The sequence below is a fragment of the Carcharodon carcharias genome, chromosome 11 (assembly GCF_017639515.1).
Source record: "Carcharodon carcharias isolate sCarCar2 chromosome 11, sCarCar2.pri, whole genome shotgun sequence".
Taxonomy (NCBI): domain Eukaryota; kingdom Metazoa; phylum Chordata; class Chondrichthyes; order Lamniformes; family Lamnidae; genus Carcharodon; species Carcharodon carcharias.
The window spans coordinates 90,653,368-90,662,711 of NC_054477.1; the positions used below are offsets into that span (position 1 = coordinate 90,653,368).

Consider the following 9,344-nt stretch of genomic DNA (forward strand, 5'->3'; position numbering starts at 1 on the left):
CAAGGGTGGAGAGTCCCTTCCCAACTCCTCCCGATTAAGTGTTGGGGAGAAAGGATTGAGAACAGCCTTCCTGCCCAGAAGCCAGTTTTGGTGGTCCTCAATCCTACTGATGCGCTGGCATGATGTGTCTTGCCCATTGTTTTTGCTCTGAAGTTTGAACAATGGTTAGTGTCAGTTCTGTGCACACGTACTCATACTTTGGCATGCACAGGCTATTTGAGAAGACAAGTAGCTTCTTACAGTGTACATAATTTTTCCTTTATTAAATGTTTTTTGCAGTTTGGAAAATGGTTATGACATAGGGGTGCTGTGCTTAAGAGGAGCACAGAATGGAAGAACTGTGCCAGCAGAATGAGAATGAAATGAACTTGCCAGAAGGACCATGTCTAGAGGAACATGTAGTGAGAGGGCCAAGGATCTATTCTAAAGAGATTATGGCATTGACTTTTCATGGTGGTCATGGATAGAGACGAAAATATTGCTGTGAGGGTTTTGCATCCAATAATGAGGCACATCCAACGGAATTAATTTTCCAGGGTCAGATCCAATGATATATTCAGTGTGAGCTCCCTGGTAGCAATTCAACAGTCACTGGCAGCTCGCTCATTCAGGAACAGGACATTAAGAGTTGCACATCAATTTGAAGGGCTTTCACAAACGTTTAAGGAACAGGTCAGAAGATTTTTGTCAATTTTGTTTAAAGTCTATAAGCTAATAATGAAGTAATGCCAAAGTAAAGCCCTCAAATTTGCAGAATCAGCTGAAGAACTATTTCTGCAAGAAGTGGAGTAAGCAACTTAGTCCTGTTTGATACACAAGGGCATTCAGGAAAGTGGATAATACTGCATGGCAGAAGTTAACTTTCACTGAATTAATCAGTGACATTAGTTCCAAATTCTGAAGAAGTTTTCAGGTCTGAAGAAATTAGTCAAGGTAAAGCTGACCACCAGTACCTTGTATTAAGTAAATGGGCACATTTCACACACATGATGTGCATCAGAAAGGGGACTTCTGGTGAATTTCCTCCTCAGACTTCCAACATCCCACAAGAACATAAGAAAAGGGGCCAAGAGTAGGTCCCACAGCCACACCAGCCTGTTCCACCATTCAGTAAGGTAATGGTCAATCTTCTACATCAACTCTACTTGCCTACCTGCTGCCATGATTGCCTTATTGTCCAAACATCTGGCAATCTCAGTCTTGAATATACCAACGACTAAGCATCCATAGCCAACCTGAGGTAGAGAATAGCAAGGATTCACAACCCTCTGAAGAAATTTCTCCTCCTCTCTGTTCTAAATGACCAATCCTTTATCCTGGGGCTAGTCTTAGACTCCCGAGCTAGGGGAAAAAGCCTTTCAGCATCTCCCCTGTCAAGTCTTATAAAATTTTATACATTTCAATGAAATTACCTTGTATTTTTCTAAACTCCAAAGAATAGAGGCCCATTCTACTCAACTTAATTGTTTAGGACACCCCTCTAGACCCAGCAATCAATCTAGTGAATCTTCGTTTCATTCCTCCTAAGGATACCCCTCCTTCGGCAAGGAGACCAAAACTGCCTACACTTCTCTTGGTGTGCTCACACGTAATTGCAGCAAGTCATTCTTACTCTGCTAATCAAATCCCTTTGTAATAAAATCTGACATAATGAGCAACAGTACTTTTCTACATGCAGGGTATGTCAACATATAACAGATGAGAGTTGTTCAGACTGGAGGAGGGTCCACAGCTATATGTTCTTAAATGCTTTCATAAAAAAACTTTTAAAGTCCTTAGGGTAGAGAACATTGTGGGAGTAGGTGGGTTTAAGCTAGAAGGTTCCGTAAAGCTGAAGGATAGTACCATCCTTCCCATGTCATTTCTTGTATGTTCACTCACTCTGTTATTCTCCTGCTCAGCAAGGCAGCAGAGGAAAGATATTCTATATTCACCCAGTGGCTAGTGAGCCAGCTGAGTTTGGGTCAGAGAACTTAGAATGAAGTCATGGATCAGATCAATGCCAGCAACACCATCCAGAGGACTCCAATTCAATACTGGAAGAAATTCACTAGCTTTACTGTGGGAAGAATTTTCCCATCGGCAAACAAGGGCGGGGCCCGCTTGCCAACATGCGGTGATGCCGGGAGGCCATCCCAACGTCACCGCACATCATTTAGATAGTCAGTTCAGCGGGCACGCAGCTGACGTGGCCTATTAAGGCCATTAACAAAGTAATGAAAGTTGTTAAGAATGCTGCCCATCCAACCTTAAGGTTGGCGGGCAGGCGAAGAGCCCAGGCAGCCTTCGCATTTTTCATGAAACCTCATCCAGGGGCGGGATTCATTAATAAATGATTCATTAGTAAATAAAATTTTTGAAAAAATTAATGGTCATGACCCAGCTCATGTGACAGTTTCACATGAGGGGATATGTCCTTAAATTTCTTTTTAACCTTTATTACATTTTTCACATCTTAAACTAATCTCCCTGAGGCACCTCCATGCTTCAGGGAGATTTCTGCACTTCTGGGTGTGCGTCGCTGGGCGAGCCTTAATTGGCCCTTGCACATAAAATGGCGGCACACACCCAATCGAGTTCATGCTCGCTCCCGCCCGCCCCCACACACCCCCCACCAATGGGAGGAAAATTCAGCCCCAGGAGTCACAATGCAATTTGGTTTCATCATAATCCAGTCATGCAACTGTTCCATTCTATTCACATCTTCTTATAATATCCAGTTGGCTTCCCAAGTTTGTTATAAGACATGCTTGTACACTTCACAGCACCTCCCTTTCCCAGCAGCACCTGCTTAAGTAGAACCCTCACCAGTATAAACACCTACCAACTCCTTCTATGTACTGCTTGCATATGATGCATGTTATTGGTTTCCCAACACCTATGAACACCACACTGACACATGGATATTGTTGATTTCTTGCTATCAATGTAAGCTACTCAATGCATGTTTCAGGTTTTATGAAGATAAAGGAATGCAAAACAAGAGGGAGAAATTGAGAATGGGAGGTGGACCAGCAAATCAGTACCTTCTCTGCATTTTTGAAGAGTAAGCCCACCAAATAAATTGTTGAAACAGGAGGTAGATGGTGTCAGGCATGCTACTGGTCTGAGTGTGAATAATAAAGAACTTGCATTTATGTAGCACCTTTCGTTGGACATCAGAAAGCAGTTTACAGCCACCAAAGCATTTTTGAAATGTAGTCACTTTTGTAATGTAAGAAAACAGAGGAGTCGATTTGCATGCAACAATATTCTATAATGACAGAGATCAACGAGGAGTTAATCTATTTTGTTACAATGTTAGTTAGAGGATGCATATTGGCTAAAATACTTTATCCTTTTTTGGCCCCCATCCTATTGAGCCATGCACTGAAGCATGCATTGAACAACATGTCTATGCCAATATTTTAGATGAGGCTATGTGCCACCAAATTGCAATGACAATGAGGTTGGGTCACACAGGGCATCCCATCACTCTGCCTCATTCTGGCAAGCAGCAGCACTGGCCCAATTATCCCAGACAATTTAGAAAGTGAACTTGAGAAGAGTGCGGTGGATGGAATATAGAACATAAGTGATTCAGAACACATGGAGGTGGCACAGGAGGATGTAACATAGGAAGAGCAGGACAAAGCAGATCAGGGGTGTGATCAAATCCATCTGCAGTGGATGAGGACAGCAATCCTATTCTCTAAGGCCCTGCCTTTGAAATTAGGATATACTTAAAGCATTGAAGAGTGTCGGAGTAACTCGGGATCCCTCCTTACCAGCAATTATCATATGGCAGCTGACAAATTGTATTGATACTTTGTAAAGAAAGTCTCCTGTCCACCTTGATTGTGTGGCAACTCCAGGGACATTTGTAGCAGTGCCCCATGGCAGAGGCAATGATGTCAGTCATAATATCTGCCATGGATGCTCAGAATGCTGCCATTTAGTATTTGAATGGAAAAATCAATATTTAGAGGCTTCAAAAACTCATTACTGCCCAACCTCTGTTGGTTCACAGAGCAGAATGAATGACAGAACCGCACTTGAGCGACAAATGTAAAACACCATTTCTATTTGTATTGATGACAACTATTTTTACTATTTCACCACTCTTCTTCCATGACTTCACATGTTCCAGAAAGTGGGCAGGGTTAGACTGTAGCATTGAATTATATAGAATTTATAGTACAGAAACAGGCCATCAGACAAATTAGTCAATGCCAGGGTTTAAGCTCCGCACGCAAACTCCTTCCATCTTACTTCATCTAACCCTATCAGTATTACCTTCTATTTGATTTTCCCTCATGCACTTATCGAGCTTCCACTTAAGCGCATCTGTTATTCATTTCACTATAGAAACAACACAGCCTGTAGCTGGGCCAGCTCAAGTCCATGGTCAGAGAGGTACAATACACCTCTATCTTAAAAGCATCACAGGGACACATGCCTGTCAGCGACCTCACAGACACAGAGTGAAGGAATGGAAAAAAAAGCACAACATTTTGGCAGCACACACAGACACGCAATATTAGAGCCAGAGTGCCCCACTCTATCAGTGCCACATAATATTTTGAACAATGATATTTGATGAACAATAATATTTGATGCAACTTGAGTGACAGTGTGTGCAAAGAGTTTCATTTTAATGGCACTGGAAAATAAAAATGCAGCCGAGAGGTAAAATGCGGCTGGTCGCTAAGTAACTCTCCAAATATAGCTGTGGATTGTTTGTCCAGTGCAAAGTGAAAGTTGCGGCAGCTGTTCATGCAAGGGGTAAATGGGTAATTGATGGGATAATTATGAAAAACCTTTGTGAGAAACTGCTGAATGATTCTCTCACCTGGCAAAGCTGTTTGTCCAGCTGAATTCCACTATTCATCAAACTCCTGAATAATAGACTTAGTGATGTTCAGTACCATGTCACTCCAGCTAGCTCATGTTGATTCTTCATTGAAGAGCAAAGAAATAGTTGTGCAGCAGGTGATGATTCATGACATTTTTGCAAAATTTATTTTAGGACTGCTCCTGATCTATCCAAGCATCAGAATCATTGCTTGACCAGGTTTTTTTGGTGTGTTTGGTAGTTTTAGAACATAAGAACATAAGAACAAGGAGCAGGAGTAGGCAATTCAGACCCTCGAGCCTGCCCTGCCATTCAATACGATCATGGCTGATCTCATTTCGGCCTCAACTCCAATTTCCCACCCTCTCCCTATAATCTTTCAACTCGTTACTAATTAAAAATCTGTCTATCTCCTCGTTAAATTTATTCAGCATCCCGGCATTCGCTGCACTCTGAGGTAGTGAATTCCACAGATTCACAACCCTTTGAGAAAAGTAATTCCTCCTCATCTTTGATTTAAATCTACCACCCCTTAGCCTAAGGCTATGGCCTCTTATTCTAGAATGCTCAACAAGGGAAAACATCTGCTCCAAATCTACTTTGTCTACCCCCTTTAGCATCTTATATACCTCAATTAGATCTCCTCTCATCCTTCTAAACTCTCACGAGTATAGGCCTAAATTGTTCAATCTCTCCTCATAAGACAAGACCCGTATCTCTAGAATCAATCTAGTGAACCTCCTCTGAACCACCTCCAATGCAACTACATCCTTCCTCAAGTAAGGGGACCAAAACTGTGCACAGTTTTGCTGGTGAATGCATGCACATCATTGTATCTGTGTTCTACAGCTGTATGGAGTTGCCATAGTTCTGTCCCTTTCTAAGGTTGTGGCCTCTTCTTCCAGGTTCCACTTTAAGTGAGAGCAGGAATACTCAAAAGAGAGCAGCTGCCGAACACAGCACTCAATGTCCACTTCCTGTTCCAAAGAAAAACCTTAAATCGTCCTTATGGTTAGTGAGATAATACACTTCAGAAACAGAGTTTTCTACAAAACAGCTATAGAAATGATCCCGAAAGGTGTAATAAAGGATAGCCTTCATCTGTTTTAGAAGTCAACTTTGCACTTTTCTATGTAAATCAAAATAAAGATGAGAATGAAAGGTGAACGATGAATGGCAGATTGCCTTTAAATGGGAGTACCATTGTGTTACAAGTGAAAAAGACAGTTGGCAGCATGGCTCTATTTAGGTAATTGCAGGCTACTAAAATATTGATTGTTAGGAAACAGAGACAGAGTTTAAGTTATATTTGTATTTGTGGGTGTTAGGAATGAGTTTTAGCTTTAAAGTTTAAGTTTGATTTCTAGTTCTGTATCTGTGTGCTAAGAAAAGGTCACATTGAGCTTTTGTTTCACTTTAAAAGGTGCCTTTGAGCCAAATGGTGTGATACTGTATTCACACAGTCTACAGAGAAGCAGCACATCTCAGACAGAAGCTTCCAGATTTTTGCTTTTAACTGCACATGTGCACTCCTCAAATTTGCATATAAATAACATTATACTCTATTACCTCATCATTATTTTTGTAGTAACATCTAACCCATAGTTATGTACTTAACTTCATTATTGTGGAAAGACATGCTATGGGATTTGACATACAACCTTCCGTGTTAGGCTAAGGCGATAATGATGTGAAATTCACAAGTCTATCAAGGTGCTGCCCTTACACATTGCTTAAAATAGTAAGAATCAAGAGATTGACATAAAAAGCAAAACAATCAGATATGGGTCATTTGTCATAAAGAGCTATTGAAATGATGGACATTTGCTCTATTTTGTTAACAAAACAGTACCTCAGCAATGATTCAAAGTTTTGCAGCTTCATTTATGCAGGACACCATCGGAAATCTCAGCAAAATGGGTACAAATTAAATTAAATTAAATGTTTCTGCCTTTTTAACTAACTTGATTAAACCATTCCTTGGCAGTTAGATTACAGTAATCTCTAGTCATGACATGATGACATCATCAGCAGTTTAAATTAAAGTCATTGAGGGGTGCATTTGAGATGAGATTTACAACAGTTGTTGCGAGACAGGATCTGCCAACTCCCAAAGTAAATGGCTATTTGACCCTCCTTGTAGGCTAGTCTTCAATTTCCCCGAGCCCCAATCTCCATATTCCCACCTGCCGCACCACTACCCACAGCAAAGTCCTCCCAATTGCCTCCTGCCATCCCACCCAGTCATGGCCTGGAGCAGATGACCCCTCACAATTTTTGAGGCTTGATCCCAAGGCTCTCTGGCTGCTGCCTCCTGCTGCTAATATTCACTCCAGCCCACTGGCCAGGCTGTCCATTTTGCCTCATGTTGGACAAGACATGACCATATTTTGTGTTAAGGAAGCTATGCCATTAAAATCATTAGGATCTCCATGACCCCCTCACTCAGTCCCCAACAATGTCACATGCCACAAACAGAATTTGTGTGTTTTTTACTGCCCATGATCAACATGTTTTATATGTGAACTGTGTGTATTTTCTTATTCTTAGTTATTGGCTCAATTTAATAATTCCACCAGCAATCTTTGTTTGAATTTTAAAATAAAGAAGATAATTTATTATCCTACTCTGCCCTGGAGATTTAAAATATGATGTCTCACTTACTGACTCACCTCACACACACCATCACTCACATAAATATTAGATATAGATGAAGAAAAAAAATGATTACAATGTATAATTGTCTCTTTTGTGGCAGGCTTGTATTTTCTTAGATGAGTTGATGCTTTTAGTTGAAGTGAAAGTCCTGTCAGCAGAGGTTCCTCAGTGAACTGCAAGGCTTCTTGTCATTGAATTTCCAGGAACTTGGTTCTCAGGTGAAATTGAATTTGGAACAGGTTGGGGAGAGTCCTCCTCTCACTTTCAAAGAATTGCTGTTTACTTCCTCGGCTGCTTAGTTGACTTGCAGCTGGTTCAATGGGGTTCTGATGGTCTCTGATAGAACTTAGTCTCAGCAAGAAGTTTATGCTGTTTTAAAAGCAGACAGAAAAATGGCTGCTCATCATATGACTTGTACAAATTCAAAGTCCTTTGTCCAAAGAAAGGAGATGTGTTGAATGCACATCCTGCGTTTTTATTTAACACTTTGAAATTCATCCAGTCTAGTTTTGATGAGAGTCCATTGTAATAAAATGGAAAGTCGGTAGGATCCATTTCACATTCATCTAACACACATTGAATTTCAATACAAAAACAGAATTACCTGGAAAAACTCAGCAGGTCTGGCAGCATCGGCGGAGAAGAAAAGAGTTGGCGTTTCGAGTCCTCATGACCCTTCGACAGAACTTGAGTCAATGTTTCTTTTGTCCATGGTGAAACAAAAACAAGATAGCTGGAATGCTATAGCTATTTTTGTTTACATCCTTAATGAAAGGGATGTGTGAATTTCCAGGATGTCTGTGAATGCCCATATTTATTTAGGTATTTGTTTGAGAGTCAGGACTGTCTGGCTCAGAACGCCAAAATTTTTAAAATATTGACTGAAAGTTCATAATATAATGGAGCATGACACAGTAATGTGAGGGATTGCCCGTGTGCAAAAGCATAGCACTCACTATCTGTGAAAGCAGCTTTGTGTTAGTAAAAGAAAGAAAGAGATTTGCACTTATATAGTGGGCAGAATTTAGCCCTTGGCTGGAGGGCGGGCCTCGCCGGCTCGGCTGCGGGTGGGCAGCCGAACCCCACCACCATAGCGGGGCCCACCGCCATTAATTGGCCCGCCCAGCGGCCTGCCAGACAGGAAGCGCTATGCACTTCCTGTTCCAGGGAGGAGAGAATCCCCAACTGTCAAAGTGTGTTCTTTCGAGCTTGCGCACAAAAGGCAAAGTCCTGTCTCAGGGAGTTTAGTGAAAGGTAAGTAAAGTCAAAAAATAGGGACATTTTAAAATTATTAACATGTCCCCCTCATGTGACAATGTCACACGAGATGGGACATGTTGATAACAAACTCATAAAATTTATTACATTTTTACAAAACGGTAATGAAACTTCATCCCGCCAGTGGAAGAAGTTTCATTAATAATCTACAGGCCGGTGGGGCTCCTGGCCTGTCCACCAGCCTTAAGGTTGGCCGGGCAGGGCATTTAACTATCTTAGTAAGCCTGTCAATGGCCTTAATTAGCCATTGACAGGTCGGCCGGCGGACAGCTGATTTGGCTGTCTGCCTGCCTTCCTTAAGATTTAAATGTCCCGGGATGACGTAGGGGTTCCTCCCAATGTCATCCCGTGTCACTTTCCCCTTGGCGAGCAGGCCCTGCCCCCAAATCGCCAACAGGAAAATCCTGGCCAGTGTCTTTCACAACCTCAGGATACTCCAAAGCACTTTGTAACCAATAAAATATTTTAAGTGTAGTCACTGTTGCATGGTACTAGTTGTGTGTTTGGGGTCGGGGGGTGGCGGTGCAGTGGTCCATATGTAGAGGGCTAAACAATCAAATTTTCCGGATTAATC

The 9,344-nt window shown here is 41.6% G+C and overlaps 1 pseudogene; it reads right to left on the reverse strand.

Annotated features, from left to right (window-relative positions):
- Window positions 1–5,726: 5,726 nt before the first annotated feature.
- Window positions 5,727–5,917, reverse strand: LOC121284532 (annotated as a pseudogene).
- Between the last annotated feature and the right edge of the window lie 3,427 nt (window positions 5,918–9,344).